The sequence below is a fragment of the Cryptomeria japonica genome, chromosome 6 (assembly GCF_030272615.1).
Source record: "Cryptomeria japonica chromosome 6, Sugi_1.0, whole genome shotgun sequence".
Classification (NCBI taxonomy): Eukaryota; Viridiplantae; Streptophyta; class Pinopsida; order Cupressales; family Cupressaceae; genus Cryptomeria; species Cryptomeria japonica.
The window spans coordinates 572,230,608-572,248,505 of record NC_081410.1 but is presented as its reverse complement, the minus strand read 5'-3'; positions in this window follow the sequence as shown (position 1 = coordinate 572,248,505).

The window sequence follows — 17,898 nt, the reverse complement described above, 5'->3', positions numbered from 1 at the left end:
CCATAGGAGTACTTACTAGTTTGGAATTATCCATACCAAACTTCTTCAACAATTCCCTTAGATACTCAGTTTGATAGATAAAAATGCCTTTGTCAGTTTGAGTAATCTACAAACCTAAGAAAAATCTCATTTCACCAATCATGGACATTTCAAATTCATTCTTCATATTATTAGAGAATTCCATGCACAATTTATCTTCTCCTCCAAAAATGATATCATCAACAAATACTTCAATAATCATAATATCATCATCAGTGATCTTGTAATATAAATTAGTGTCAGCACTACCTTTAGTAAAACCAAGCTTCAAAAGATATTTATCCAACCCTGCATACCAAGCTTGAGGAGCTTGTTTCAATCCATATATTTGTTATCTATCAGTGAAAATCCATCAAGATTCTTGATGCATACTTCTTCCTCACGTTAACCATTAAAAAATTCACATTTAACATCCATTTGATAGACCTTATAGTTCTTATATGCTACATAGGCAAGAAATAGTCTAACAACTTCAATTCTAGCTGTAAGTGCAAATGTATCACCATAATCAATTCCTTCCATTTGAGAATATCCTTTACAAACCAGTCTAGCCTTGTTTTTTACAACTTGACCATCCTCATTTAGTTTGTTTCTAAAAACCCATTTAGTTCCAATAAAAGTCTTATTTTTAGGTCGGGAAACTAAAGTCCAAGTCTCATTCTTCTCTATCTAATCTAATTCATCTTCCATATCCTTTAACCAAATGTTTGTCTTTACAAGCTTCAATAATAGATGCTACTTCAATTTGAGAAATAAGACATACCTCTTCATTTTCTAGTCTTTTTCTTGTCATAACTCCCTTTTTTGTATTGCCAATGATTCGATCTTCAGAATGATTTAGTCTTACATACATTGGTGTATTCTGAACTTTAGGTTCACTATTCTGATCATCAGTCACAGTTGAATTTTATGATTGTACTGGTGTAACTGTCTCAGTGTCTTGTACCAGTTGAGGCATTGCTAGTTCAGTTATGATCATTTCCACTGTTGATTCATTGGCATATAGTATAGATTGATTTTTGTATTGCTCATCCATTTTCACATTTACGCTCTCCACAATTTTCTGCAATCTTTTGTTATAACATCTATATGCTTTGCTCTGATTTGAATAACCAAGAGATATTCCTTCATCACATCTAGGATCAAACTTCCCAATTGAATCATCCTTTTTGATATAACATTTAATTCCAAAAATTCTGAAATATTTAATAGTAGGTGTATGTCCAAACCATAATTCATAAGGAGTCTTACCTGTTTCACCTTTGATATGAACTCTGTTGAATGTGTAGACTGTTGTACTCATTGCTTCTCTCTAGTAGATGCGAGGCAATTTAGCTTTCATCATCATGGTTCTTGCTGCATCTAAAATGGTTCTATTCTTCCTTTCCATTACTCCATTCGGCTAAGGAGTCTGAGGTACAGATAATTGTCTACTAATTCCATTTGTCTCACAATAACTGTTAAATTTATGACAAGTGAACTCACTGCCTTGATTTGATCTCAGACATTTGATTTTCAATCCAAATTCAATTTCCACCTTTGCTTTAAAGATCTTGAATTTCTCAAAAGCTTCAGACTTCTCCCTTAAAAAAGTCACCCACATCATTCTAGAATAATCATCAATTATTAGCATAAAATACCTATCACCTTGAAAGCTTCTGGTCCTTGTTGGACTACATAAGTCAGTATGAATTAAATCAAGCACATCATTAGATTTATCATGTATGCTCTTAAAAGAAGTTCCAACTTGCTTTCAAAATTGGCATTCCTTACATACCAGATTATGAGGCTTCATAATCTTAGGTATATCTCTAACCGCCTTTGTTGAAGTGATCTTAACAAACAATCAAAATTAACATGACACAACCTTTTATGCCATAGCCAACTCTCATCAACATGAGCAATCAAACATGTCTTATTACCAATGTTTAGGAGAAAGACATTACCTCCAGTTTGAGTACCAATTGCAATCTCCAAACTAGTTTTGTTAATGATTTTGCATTTTCTATCTTTGAATTGAAGTTGGAATCTCTTGTCCACTAATTGACCAACACTTAAAAGATTATGCTTTAAACCTTCTACATAATAGACATTATCAGTATTATGCTTACCATCCAGAGAAATAGTACCTCTACCTTTGATCATACATGCTTTGTCATCTCCAAATCTTACTTGACCACCATTGTATTCTTACAGGAATATAATTTTTCTTTTATCTCCAGTCATATGATGTGAGCATCCACTATCAATTACCCATTCATCCTTATCTTCAAATTTTTCTACTAGGGCCTTTCCTTCATTCTTGATAGCCAGTTCCGGTTCATCTTCCTTTAAGGCATAGAACACCCATTCCTTTCCATTGTCGGATCTACTATAAGAGTCTTCTGTCGGTTCATTCTCAGAGTCATCACTTACTCCTTCCTCATCTGCTATGTAGCATTGTTTGTTTTTCTTGAATTTATATATGTTCCGATTAGTCTTAAATGATTTCTTATCTCTTTCTTCAAATCTTGCATTCCTTTCAGGACATCTAGATGCAAAATGACCAATCTTATTACAAGCAAAATATTTAAAAGGTGCTTTTCCTTCATACTTACTTTTGTCGGTCCTTTAGGTACTCTTCTAGCAATCAACGCTTCAAGTTGCTCAAATTATTCATCCTCTTTCCTCATATCTTCCAATTCTTTTGCATATAGGGCTTTCCAATCACTCTTACTGATAGATGATGATGATGCTTGAAAACCAGGTTCAAACTTTGCAGCATCAGAAGGCCCAAATTCTTCAAGCTCAAAAGTAGATAATTTCCCAATCAGAATGTCTCTATTAACTAAAGTGTTTGCCATTATTCTCATTTCATTAATTGCAGTCACCTTCATCTTGTAAGCCACTGGAAGGGCTCTCAAGACTTTGGGAACTATTTCATCTTCACTCAGAGATTCTCCAAAACATTGAATTCCCATGAAAATCTCATTTACTCTTTCTATAAGTGTAGCAATTCTTTCATTGCCATCTATCTTCAAGTTCTCATATCTTACCTAGTAACCATCAAGTTAAGCAATTTTGTTAGTAGGGTCACCTTCATTCAAAGTTTGCAATTTATCCCACATAACCTTTGTAGATGATTTATCAGTCAATCCCATGATTTGTTGATCAGTAAGTGCACACAAGAGGGTTTCTCTAGCTCTGCAATCATTTTCAATATTTTTGTCCAATTATGCAGGAGCAGGATTGCCAGATGCCAGATAATAAGGTGTATATCCTTTCTCAGTGATCTCCCAAATATCCTTCCCAAGACATCTAAGATGAGTCTCCATTCAGATTTTCCATATCCAATAATTTGTTCCATCAAGCTTAGGGATTTGTCTTCTGAAAATAGTTACCGGTGGATTAGTTGCCATAGGATATACCTCAAGAGGTTAAGCTTCTGCAAAACAAGAACAAGGTTCTAATACCAATTGTTAGGATAACCGGTGGGCAATTGAGAGGGGGGGAGCAGTGAATTAGTTGTCAACAAATTATATCAATCAAACCACTTTACAATCTTTAACCGGAGCATATAAACATTGAATACCAAAATAGTAGAAATAGACACCGGTAAGCAATAAAACTTAAGAATGAAATAGATAATAAACACAATGTAACCATACAACATAACACCATGATTTGTATGTGGAAAACCTGGTAAAGGGAAAAACCACGATGGGAAGCCTACCCATAGTCAGATGATACTTCTGCAGAAAGTATGTGATGCAATGAGGGGCCTACACATGCAGGAAGGAAAATTTCCTAGAGTGTACTACTCATTATAAAAGAGTTTCACTAACTACAGAGAGGTTATAACCACCTCGAAACAATTGGACAACAATCCAGAAGAATGAAGTACCAAAGATAAAATCTACCATGGTTGATTACAGTTCTAGTTAAGCTCAATACCAGAGGCCTTTGACCTCTTACATAAACCCATTTTGATCTTCAATGATCAGCCAAATCTCCTTCACATATGATATTTCATTCCTCAAACACGACATACATTTCCATTCCCATACCCATGATTTATGGAAGATTTGGTACCTATGATAATTGGTAGAGGTGTCAGATTTGGTACTTTGTATAAGCTAAACGCATACATTGTTGAGTGTAATACCACTTTTGTAAAAATTAAATCTGTGGAATATTTGAGGGTTTCACCTTCAGCAGATGGAAATGGATTTTGGGTACCTAAGGGTGCTCTTTCTTTTGAATAAAAGTTACTTGCAGTGAAGACTATGTTATGGCACCAGAGGCTTGGCCACATTGGAGAAAAGGGTATAAGGACCTTGAAAAATAAAACCCTTGTTTAAGGTTTCAATGATTTTAATATTTAATTTGATTTCTGTGAGAATTCCATTTATGGAAAACAAAACTAGATTTAGATTTATTCAAGTTCTCATCAAACTTGTGGTGTTTTGGATCTTATTTATTCTGATGTGTTTGGTCTTGTAGAAGTTCTTTTGATTGGAAAATCCACATATTATGTTTTATTTATTGATGATTTTCGTAGGACGTGGGTATATTTTCTAAAGAGTAAATCTAAAGTTTTCAGTCGATTTAAATAATTTAAAGCAATGGTTTAGTTGTAGACTAGAAAGAAAATTAAATGTTTGAGGATTCATAATGACGATGAATTTTCCTCTAATGATTTTGATATATTTTGTAAATATTTTGACATTAATAGACAAAGGAAAACTCTATATTATCCACAACAGAATGAAGTTGCAGAAATAATGAATAGGACACTGATGGAGAAGGATAGGAGTATGCTGAGTAGTGCTGGTCTAGAACACAAGTGTTGGGTTGAATTTGTTGCCACTACTTGCTATGTGATTAACAGGTCTCCTACATTATCTCTTGTTGATAAAACACCTATGGAAGCATGGTTAGGTCACGATCCTTCATTGAGACATCTTAGATTCTTTGGTTGTGAGGCATATGCACATGTGCCAAAAGAGAAGAGGACAAAGTTGGAGAACAAGGCTGTGAAATTCATCTTCATTGGGTATAGTTATGGTGTGAAAGGATACAAGCTTTAGGATCCTTTTGCACAAAAGATAATTCATAGTAGGGGTGTGATTTTTAGAGAGATTAAGTCTCATTTTGTTACATTACAGCCAAAATAGACTAAAAAGGAAGATGTGATTCAATTCCCTTCTACACTTGAAAGAGTTGAATTGAGACCCCTAGGTAGGAAAAAAATTGAGGAGATCTCATCTATCTTTGAATCTTTAGAAAAGGAGAAAGAACATCCAACTCAACTTGTTTTAAGGTCTACAAGACATAGACAACCACCTGAAAGGTATTCACCTAATGATTGGAGTTATATATTTTCTTTGAATACTAATGTGGAAGAACTGAAATCTGTAGACGAGGCATTAGGTATGAATGATGCAGAATCCTGGAAGATTTCTATGGACGAAGAAATGGCATCTTTAAAAAAGAATGATATAGGGAATCTTGTACCATTGCCTAAAGGACAAAAGATTGTTGGTTGCAAATGGGTGTTCAAGAAATAGATTGGTTCAAATGGAAGAATTGAGAAGTATAAAGCAAGGTTGGTTGCAAAAGGCTACTCTCAGGTTGAGGGTGTTGATTATGGTGAGATATTTTCTTTTGTTGCCAAAATGACATTCATTGGATTTTTTCTTTCTATTACTGCTGCTTATAATTTAGAGGCTGAGTAAGTGGATGTGAATACTAGTTTCCTTCATGGTGATTTGGAGGAGGATATTTATATGACACAACTGGAGCACTATGTGGTGAAAAGTAAAAGTCATTTGGTCTGTAAATTAAAGAAATCCCTACATGGCCTCAAACAAAGTCCTAGGATGTGGTACCTAAAAAATTTATACATATGTGTTAAGTTTGAGATTTGAGCATTCTAAATCAAATCACTATTTTTATTATAAAACTAATGGTGATCATTTCCTATTCATTACAATGTATGTTGATGATATGTTATTCATTGGTAAAGGGAAAGGTATGATTTTAGAACTTAAGTCTTAGCTCACTGCTAAATTTGAAATGAAAGATCTTCGTGTAGTCAAACACATTCTTGGGATGGAAATTAAAAGAGATAGAGTGAAAAAGAAAGGTATGGCTAGGCCAAAGTAAGTATGTGAATTCAGTGTTACAGAGGTTCAAGATGTTGGATTGTAGATCATTGTGTGTTCCTTTTACAATTGGAACAAAAATATCTATTGTAGATTGTCCTACATCCCCATAGAGGATGGAAGACATGAGCAGAGTTCCTTACCAAAGTGAAATTGTAAGTTTGATGTATGCTATGGTCTATACTAGACTAGACATTTCCCAAGCAGTGGTAGTTCTATCTAGATATATGTCCAATCTTGGTAGAGTTCATTGGGATACAGTCAAAAGAGTATTCTTTGTTTAATCATGGTAATTCAGTTGGAAACATGATTTCCCTTGATATTCATGGTTATGTGGATTCAGATTGGGCAAGTGATATTGATAGTAGAAGATCCACTAGTGCTTATGTGTTTACTTTATTTGGTGGTGCAATTAGTTGGATGAGTAAGCGACAGAATGTGGTTTCTTTGTCCACTATTGAAGTAGGGTATATGGAAGATACTCATGCTTGTAAAGAATCCATTTGGTTTATGAGACTTTGTTCAAACATTGGTATAAAACAAGGAGTTGTGATAGTAAGACTGTGATATGCCTAGCTAAGAACTCGATATTTCATGCTTGGACCAAACACATTGATGTTCAGTATCATTTTCTCAAAGATATGGTCAAAGATGACAAGGTGAAGTTGGTTAAGGTAGAAATTTTGATGAATGTTGCAAATATTTTAACTAAGGTTGTGAGCACAGAGAAGTTCAAATAGTATTTAGAGTATATGGGCCTCATCACCCCTAGCAATTGATTTATTATGTTAATACTCCCTTTACTCTTATAAGGTGTTCAACAAGTGGGAGATTTGTTGGGAAAATGGTGTCTCAACCTTGCATTTACATAAGGTTACTATTTATATTAATTTTTTGTTTGGACACAAAATGGTGTGAAATTCTCCCCAAAGCTTTTTAATTGTCTAGATAAGTATTCCAGTAAAGTTACTTCACAAGATCACAACTTGTTTTGAAGATATTAAATTTTTCATTTTGGACGGGTCCAATGAAAGGTTTAAATTTGATTTTCATGACTTTATAGGTGTTCAAACACCCTAAAAATTAGGAATAAATGGTTTAGTGGTTTATGAGGAAATAGAGAACTTTGTGAGCTTTCCAAGGCTTCAAATGGTTTGTCAATCAGACACATGGTTCTCAAGCTATGGCCTCTGAAAGTTTGTACTCCTGAAATTTGGAAATATAAAATACATCGGACACATAAATGAGTTTTAAATGGGAGGGACACATGTTGATGTGTTTTTTAATGTCATAGGACATCTAGAAGGGAAATAAGGTTGGATACACCTTATTGGGTGGTTTTAGCCCATGGTTTTGTAACACCATTTGGTAGTTTCTTATTTTGTATCTCCTATATGAGGTGCATGAGATAGAGGTTGTGTGTAAGAGTCTTATGGCTATTGAGTTACCTCTAAATCTCTGATTAGTGGTATTGTTGTGAAGAGATTTCTCTGCAAGTATATTGTAATATATTTTGATTGTTGAATAATATATTGGGTGGCTTTTGGAGTGTGGGGTTTTTCTTCCAAAAGGGTTTTCCCCACATAAATCATTGTGTTATAGTTTGAATGTTATTATATCTATTTTTATTTTCTATAACTATTGTGACTATTTATAAAAGTTTGCGCATTACCCTCCTCTGAAGTTTAGTGTAGAAACTTGTTCCATCACTTAACTTTCTTATAGTATAATGGGGAGAAGTAGTCGTTGAAAGAAAAAATGTAAGAGAAAGATTTCAAATGAGAAAATTGACACATATAGACAAATAGATAGATAAAGTGTTAGAAAGAAAAAGAACAAGGTATGTCAAATATTGGTGAAGCCTTTGCAAATGTTATTTCAAGTTAAGAGGAAATTGAAAATTTGCAAATGTTAAGCAAGATTAAAAATGAAAATGAAAATGTAGATATTGATATTGGAAATGTTGAACACGATATTCAAACTGGGAATGAAAATGTTGAAATGGATATTCAAAATTTTCAACATGATATTGAATTTAGAAATAAAAAATGTGGGAATTGACATTGAAGATGAAAATGTTGGGATTGACAGTGAGGGTGAAAATTTGGGAATTGACAATGAAGGTGGAATTGTTGAACAAGTGAACATAATGTAACACTGAATTACATGATAAATGAAGACCCTCTCATGGAAGAAAGAAAAATGCCAAATTCAAGACCTTCAAGAACCCCAAAATGGTTACTTGAAATTGATGAGAACATTATAGACAATATTGAAGGCAAGAGATCAACATGAACTATTCCATTGTGGGCTACACAACTTTTCAACCAATAATTTAGCAATAAGACATTGACCGAGCAGTGCCAATTTTTTTTTAAATTGATAAAGATACAAAAGATGAAACCTTTGCTAGCCAAATTGAAGATTCATATCAATAAAAAGAAGGAGAAAAATTCTATTATTGTAAAAAATCTTAATAATTCTCTCAATTCTAATGGAAAAAATAGAAAGGAAAAAGATAAGAGAGTCACTCGAAGAGTGATTACAACCTCCTTAGTAAGCCATCATTTAAGAAAGGATTTCTTTATGAGATAAACTTGTGTCGATTTGAACATAAATCATAAAAATTTGGATAGAGCACTTGCAAGAAGAGAAAGACTTGATGTCCCCTTCAAAATGATACATGGGCTTTTGGTGAGAGGCTTCCATGTGTTGATAAGAAGTTGACCAACAATGTAAATGAGAAAATTCAAAATTTTTGGCATTCTAACTCTAGAGTATCACACAATGTAAAGGATGTTTTAAATTTAAGAATTGGAAATCAAGACCATGCATCACATCCTAAACATTTTTTAGAATCAAGTTGTAATGTTGATGAAATATGAATGAGAGATCAAGAGGAAAACTACCCTTTCCCTCCAAGGAGAGATGAGAGTTTCACTATGGATTTCCCTTCAAACACTTTTCACCTAGTTACATTAGAAGAGGAGAGGAGAATTCACTAGATTCAACATTCAAAGATGAAGATTGAATTCTGAATGAAATAGGAATGATCAGTTGATACCCTCTTCCTTGTTTGAAATAGAAATGAATTGATTGAATTATGTAGTGCAAAAGTGACAAAGAATTGATTATAACTTGAGATCGGAATATGGGATGAAGCTATGCACCTGGATCTAGCATTAATATGTTGAGATGAAGTTGCCCTACGAATTTGAGGAAAATTTGTCTGGACCGTGGTGGGAACATACACAGTCCTTCGAAAAATCTGTGAAATGAAAAGGGTTTTTTTGCCTCTACAAATGGAGCTCAAATCCAAAAGTATAGTTGTGCACCTACAACATACAAATATAAAATAGAGGAAAATAGGTTGGGATTGGGGGTTTGCCTTTAGGTCAAACCCCAGTTTTGGAATTAAACAAGTAATGAAAGAAAGTACTTGCAAGTAGATGTAAATGAAAGACTGAATTGTAAATCACCTCAAGGGAGGTTGTGATAGCAATGTTTAAAGAAGTGCTTTTGTGGAATTAGATGCTGGAATCAATCTTCTCTTCAATGGTTGAATCCTTGACTTGAATGTAACACCTCCCCTTGAAGGGAGACTTGAGAATGCTGAATGCTAGAAAATAATGCTTGAATGCTCTTGAATTATTGATTACTTATGCAACTTGACAAACTCCAATATTATTCAACTTCCACTTATTGAAATTATGTAAATGAGAGGAAGAATGCCTCTTAAAAACATGTTAGTGGATTTGATTTTCATCATAGGTCGACATCGAGGGATTTTCCCACCCAATGCACAACCCACAATGCATGCTCTAGGAAAGTCCTTCCTGAGAATAGGGCAGGGACAAAGGCACAATGCCCCTTTCCTAGGAGGACATGGGTGAAACACCCCTGTCCTGGGGGGACAAGCATGCCATGCCCCTATCCTACCTCTTTCTTCAGGGCAGAGTGTATATAGGGTGATGCGGAGGCCAAGAAAGAAGATAATTTTGAGGGTTGAGTAGTCTCCGGTCTCCAATAAGGCTAGAGGATTTCATCTCTCATGTATTAGTACCCTAATGCTATTGAAAATTGCTAGTGTCACAATTTTATGATACTAAATTTAGCCCCCACTTTAGCAGGACTATAAGTGTACACCAATACTGTCGGTAAAGTGCAAGGAAACAAGATTGAAAGACTTTTACCATGTCAAGGAGGCAAGATGCACCAAGCCCCTAGTGTACTTAGGATCTTACAAGTTTGATTGATAAAGTAAAAGGAAAGATTGAGAAGGAAAGAATCATGACTACAAGTAGCAAAGTTCCCCTCACTATGAGTCATGAAAGCAAGGATACCAAATATTATAAAGCAAAAACAAAGTTCACTAAGTAATTATAAGTATCAAGAAGGAAAATATGAGTGGAGTGTATGCCCCCATGTTAAAGCGATCACACGCGCCTTATCAGGAGTGATTTATTTAAGGTAGGATACACCCAAGAGAGAAAGAATAAGGGAGCATGTTATTGCAAGGATTTATCCCCCAATCAAGGAATAAACCCAAGGATAATGGACACAAAACATGAGGTAGTGTCGCTTTCCTTGGGGTTAGTATGCTGTGTGATAAATCATGTATATCATGTATGTATATGCATATAATAAATCGTCATTCCCCAAAGAAGGATACTACCTTAGAAGAAAGGGAAGAGAGGATGTCTTTTGAGTCAACATGAAAGATACCAAGAAAATATCTCAATGCTTTGCATTGTCCCCAAGTAGACATTAAGGGAAAAATAGAAGAACAGGGATACATATAGAAGAATGGTCACAAAAAAGAAAGAAAGGAGAGAGAGAAAGATCTGTAGTGCTAATATTGCTAATATAGTATGACATAAGTCTCCTGGTCTTGTTGATCACTATTTTGGGAAGGCAAGAAACATGCCAGAGGAGCGACATCGAGCACAATAGATGGAGCTATCACAAGATCCAAAAAAAAACTATGCTCATGTTGTGAATCACTTTGTTCAATTCTAGGAGCTGGGATCAGGGTTTGTGAAAACTCATGATAAATGCTTGTCCAAATCAACATACTCATACTCACTATTAGAAGCATTAGGAGTTGTATTACCATTATGAATAAAATTTCCACCCATTTCTTCATCAAAGTTTAGAGAAAGAGGAGCAAGAACACGAATAGGAGTAAAACCATCACATATTTTATGCAACTTATGATTTGGAGATGTAGGCTAAACATCTTGCTTCGGAGAAAAGGAAATCATATCAATAGTTGAAGTCTAAGGAGATTGAGTATTTTGAGGCATAGATTCACAAGCTCGAACATGACATCTTCATCAAAGTTATCTCGCACAATGATTTCGTCGAGTCTTAGTGGAAGGATGAGAAGGAGGGGGAACATTTAGAAAAGTGGGCTTTTCTCTCCTTGATAGTTGAAGGTTTAGGTTGAGGTCTTTTAGGTTGAATACGACAAGAAGCATGCCTCTTCTCTTGATAAGAGGAAGGAGGTGGAACTGCACCATAGAAAGGAGGAATATTAGGTATAGGAAGAGGAACATGTCCATCATGAGGAGGAGGTATAGGTATAACCTTAGGAGGAATATTGTTCTTCTCCTTAAGAGAAGGTAAAGTCACATCTATAGGTATGTGTTGATGATCTTCATTAGGAGGGAGATTAGTTCTATCCATGAGGGGATGAGCCTCATCTTGAAGAATAATAGGGATGTCAAGTGTTGGGGATCTAGGTTGAATTAAGGATACGATCATATATTTCTTCCATTTTTTATAAGATTGAAAAAGAGAATCACTCCTTGATGGAAGAGATTGAAATTGTTTAGGCCAAAAGAAATCAATAGGAACACTAGGGATTATTTTGAATGGAAAAAATTAAGCTATGGTTCATGGTTATGATTTCTCCATTGTGAGGAAATTTCAAAAGAATCAATAGCCTTCATGGAAGATAGGCAAGGATAGCCCAAGTTCACATGAAATTTCTTAGAAGATGGTATGATAACAAAGTTAACAACCATGGATTTAGTATGAACTTCAATAGGAAGGGTGATAGTGTAGAAGTTGAGAAAGCCAACTTCACAGACCCCGAAGATCCCCTGCATGCAAATAACCTGTCACAGAAAGAAGAGATGGAGACAAACAAGCAAGGGTGCTCTAAAAGCTGAAAAATGTATTCATCCAAGAGAGAGATAAATTACAATGATGAATCCTTATAAAAGGATATTGTGCAACCCTAAAAGAAACCCTAATAGGTAGACATTTAATAATTAATATAATTATTAAATGTCACAAATGCAAACTAAAGTGAAATCTTAAGAGAGGAATAAAGGTAATTTAATCAACATGATTAAATTAAAACCTTTACTCTAACACCCCCCCTTAAGATGAGCAAAAGTGCAGTTACAAACATGTGCAAGAAAGCAAAGGTAACTACAATGCAAGAAAGTAAACTTGGGTCCTGGTAACAAGGCCTGATCAGGTACCCAATTACAACCAAATCTCTGTAAAGTGGAGAAATAGAGAAAACCACATGGGAACAAAACTCTACTCCAAAAAGAGATGGAAGAACACCACTGAAGCATGAAGAACATGCAAACTCTGTCAAAGAATAACTGCTGATCTAAAGAACATCCACTGAACTAGAACATGACCAGGTAGAGAAGACTGTAATCTGCATGAGTGCCCTCAAATGACACTACTCGAATCAGGAGGCAAACAAGGCAAAACAACTGAAATCGAAGATACAGATGGCATGAGAAACCAAAGCCTGAAGAGCTGATCAATCGAACCACGAAAGCATTAGAACCAACAGGATAAACCTCCCCATAATGCGGAAGTGGGAGAGGGATAGGAACACTGAAAAGGACAGCCAAAAACAATTGCATGACGAAGAACCAAGAACATCAAAGGTGCTGAAACATAGCATCATGAGGTGAATGTCGTGGAAGGAACACTCACTTGACAAAGGAAGATGGCAAACAAAGGCAAACATCAACCCCCTCATGGCACTTGATATGCAAGATTCCAAGTAAACAATGCATTATGGCACTTTATCTCAGTGCGTTTACATAATTACAAGCTACAATGATAAGAAGACTGGAAATAGAAACGAGAATCAAAGCAGAGACATCCTACTCAGAAAAGAGATCCCAGGACCTGAAACAACCACGATATCCACCAGAGTGCTGAAAAGCAAAAAACTGAATAAAATATACATGGTATCAGAGCTCCAGACCTGCTGCTTCCTGTTCGTCTTCTGAAGAATTTGGAGCTACGAGGGTTAGATCTGATTTTCCGGTTTTGGTTGCATCAGATCTGTGTTTGTCTTCTGTTTTTTATTTTGGAATAGGGGGTATTTTTTTCGGTGCACTTTGAGCCCAAACGGACCTCACCGTTGAGCTCGTAGCACCCAAAAACCCCTATTTCCATATAAAATTCATCCGATTTGGACACAGTTGCACCAGGTGGCAAATTTTTTTTGGCCCCAAGGCCGTACGGCACTAGGGCACGCAGTTCGAGACAGGAAAATTCAAAAAAATCAAAAAAAAAATATAAAAAACTGTGGTTTTTTGTTTTTCGGAAGGCGCAGCCAGTATATTATCATTGTGCGCCACCGGTGCGTAGCCCGGCGGCCACCGCCGCCGGCGGTAACCCGCCCACGCACCACCCGCGCGCCACCTGCCGCTTGCGCGCCGCCATCCGCCCGCCCGAAGCCCGTGCGCCGACCGCGCGCCGCCCTCCGCCCGCGCGCCACCCCTGCACCGCCCCCACGCCACTGCCTTTGAGCTAGCCCCTGGTCGCCCAGCAGACCAGGGGCTTATTTTTTTTTAGCCCTTGAGGGCTATAAGGGCCTATCTGGGCTCTTTTGGAGCTGTTTTACAAAATCGAGCATAACTTGGGCGTCCGATCTCCATTTTTCAAAAACGAATAGGCGTTGGAAAGCTGGTTCCGAGCCCGATCTAATTGATGGAGGTCTTTTTCTCTGATTTTGCCGTTTTGTAGTGTTTTTTTCTAGTCAAAGTCAGAACAAATTTTTTGCATTCCAGGAGACGTAGAATGAGCATCCGACCTCCGTTTTTCGAAAAATTTATATTTTCGGAAAGCGTGTTCTGTGTACTTTCCAGAAATATGAGTTTTTTTTTCCAGATTCTACTCCATGCATATTTTATTTAGTTTTTTGCTTTTTAGCACTCTGGTGGATATCGTGGTTGTTTCAGGTCCTGGGATCTCTTTTCTGAGTAGAATGTCTCTGCTTTGATTCTCGTTTCTATTTCCAGTCTTCTTATCATTGTAGCTTGTAATTATGTAAACGCACTGAGATAAAGTGCCATAATGCATTGTTTACTTGGAATCTTGCATATCAAGTGCCATGAGGGGGTTGATGTTTGCCTTTGTTTGCCATCTTCCTTTGTCAAGTGAGTGTTCTTGCATTGTAGTTACCTTTGCTTTCTTGCACATGTTTGTAACTGCACTTTTGCTCATCTTAAGGGGGGGTGTTAGAGTAAAGGTTTTAATTTAATCATGTTGATTAAATTACCTTTATTCCTCTCTTAAGATTTCACTTTAGTTTGCATTTGTGACATTTAATAATTATATTAATTATTAAATGTCTACCTATTAGGGTTTCTTTTAGGGTTGCACAATATCCTTTTATAAGGATTCATTATTCTTGATTTATTTTTCTCTGATAAAAGAAGGCATGACATGTCGAGCACCCAAGGCATCCATGGTGGAATAGAAGGTCGAAGAGAAGATCTGAAATGGACCCCGAAGCTTAGAGAGAATCAGGAAAATGCACTCTGTATCAGTCTTAGTCTTACCACAACCTTGCAAGATAGATCTTTGCTATTTGAACTTCATCAGAAAGTCCTCAATAGAAGGAAATGAATCAGGTACCAAGGAAGTTAACTCTGCCTCAAGCTGCAAAGCTCTGAACTCGTTGACAGTACCAAAAAGTCCCTCAAACTTGGTCCAAATGGCTCGAGGAGTGAGACAACCCTCAAGATGAAATTGAAGACTGTCAGGAATGTGTAAAGCCATCAATCCCATAGCCTGATCCATATTGTTCCTGTGCTGCATAATCTCAAAAGGACGTGTCAACTGAGGCTGAACCTCATCCAAACAGGAGCCATATCTTTTGCATACGGACTCCGTTTTTCGAAAGCGAATAGGCGTCGGAAAGGTGGTTCTGTGCTCTTTTCAGATCTACAGTCTATTTCATCAGAAAAATCTTCAGGTGCTCCAAATTTTGTCTCAACCCGTTATTGCTTTCTATCATTTTCTGGCTTTCAGTTTGTACTGGGGATTAGTTTTTTGCATTGTGGGGGGGTCTTTTCTCTTGCTTTCTATTATTTACATCAGAAAACCAAAATTTACAAACACCAATACAAAAAAATCAAACCCTCTTCTGCATCTTCTGTCTAGTTCTGAAAGACCACTTAATAATAATTAAAAATTCAGAGCAGTTGAGACACAGTTCACAGGATGGCAGACAGACCTATTGAATCTCTCACACCGCATAATTACCACACTTGGAAGGGTCGCATGATGACTCTTCTCCAGTCAAAAGGGTTATGGTCCTGTTTGGATGAGGTTCAGCCTCAGTTGACACGTCCTTTTGAGATTATGCAGCACAAGAACAATATGGATCAGGCTATGGGATTGATGGCTTTACACATTTCTGACAGTCTTCAGTTTCATCTTGAGGGTTGTCTCACTCCTCGAGCCATTTGGACCAAGTTTGAGGGACTTTTTGGTACTGTCAACGAGTTCAGAGCTTTGCAGCTTGAGGCAGAGTTAACTTCCTTGGTACCTGATTCATTTCCTTCTATTGAGGACTTTTTGATGAAGTTCAAACAGCAAAGATCTATCTTGCAAGGTTGTGGTAAGACTAAGACTGATACAGAGTGCATTTTCCTGATTCTCTCTAAGCTTCGGGGTCCATTTCAGATCTTCTCTTCGACCTTCTATTCCACCATGGATGCCTTGGGTGCTCGACATGTCATGCCTTCTTTTGAGGTCTTTTGTGATCGTCTGACTCGTGAGCAAGCTAAGCTTAAGCAGTTGGATTCACTTTCAGGTTCACAGAACCAAGCATTGGTAGCCCAGTCCTCCAAAGGAAAACAGAAGCAGAAATCGAAGCCTAAGAAAGATTCAGAGGCTAGTGAGAATCCCTCCAAGCCACCACCTAAGTCTGATTCAAAACCACAATTCAATTCTAAACAGGGCAAATCTTCAAAGTCTGGTGAGTCTTCCTCCAAGACTAAGAAGAAATCAGGTGATCCTTGCAGTTTTTGTGGCAAGGAAGGACATCCCGTTTCCAGGTGTTGGAAATGTTTAGAGGCTTTGGAGGAAGCCATGCAACAGCATAATATTAGTGCACCACAGCCTCCTTCACAGCCCACAGGGAAAGGTCATGCTCTTTCTGCACGAGCATTGTCCTCCGCGTCCACTTGGATTCTAGATTCTGGTGCCTCTCACCATATGACACACACACAGGATTTGGTCACCGCTCTTGCTCCTACAGGCACTAGACATATTGCAGTTGGTGACTCAGCACAACTTTTCGTTCAGGGTTCTGGTACTGTTTCATTGGATGGTGGTTGTCTTCAGGATGTGCTTTTGGTTCCTGACATTTCGACAAACCTTCTATCCGTTTATCAGATTTGCCACTCTGGCTCTGGTAAGACAGTTGAGTTCTCTCCACATGATGTGGTTATTCGAGATCTTCATGATCCTGACTTGGTTGTGGCTACTGGGAGTGTGGATTCTACATCTCACTTATATAGTTTTGATGGCTTTGAGAGTTCAGACACTGTTGGTTCCTCTCTTATAGCACATGCAGATTCAGTGAGCAGGCTTTGGCATGAGCGTTTTGGTCATGTCAATTACAGATATCTACAACAGATGAGTACACAGGCACTTGTGATTGGGCTTCCACAGATTTCTTGTACAGATGGTGTATGTCGTGGTTGTGTCCTTGGCAAACATCATCGAGATCCTTTTCCTAAGGGTCAAGCCTCTCGTGCTAGGGCAGCCCTAGAGTTGGTACACAGTGATCTTATGTCCTTTCCGACTCCTTCTTTTTCAGGGGCCCGTTATGTACTCACTTTTATTGATGACTTCTCCAGACGTACATGGGTGTACTTTCTTAAGTACAAGTCTGATGTCTTTGACTCTTTCAGGAAGTTTAAGACATTTGTGGAGAAGCAATCTGGACTTTCTATCAGGAGGATACGCACAGATAATGGGGGGGAGTATGTAAATCAGGCTTTCAGAGATTTTTGCACTGAGCATGGTTTACAGCATCAGTTTACAGTTCCTTATACCCCTCAACAGAATGGTGTTGCTGAGAGAAAGAATAGAACCTTACGGGAGATGGCAAATTGTATGATACAGTCTCGAGCTATGAGTTATTCATTTTGGGCTGAGGCAGTCAATTGTGCCAATTATATTCAGAACCGGATGCCCCATAAGGCATTACAACATATAACTCCTGAGGAGGCTTGGACCCATGTCAAGCCTAATGTTTCTACATTCCGAGTTTTTGGTAGTGAGGCTTGGGCATTTATTCCTGATGCTCAGCGGATAGCCATGGAGAGGAAGAGCCGACCACTCATATTTGTTGGCTACTGTGAGGATGTTAAGGCATACAGGTTGTTTGATCCTGATTCCAGAGAGGTCTTGTTTCGGCGGGATGTCC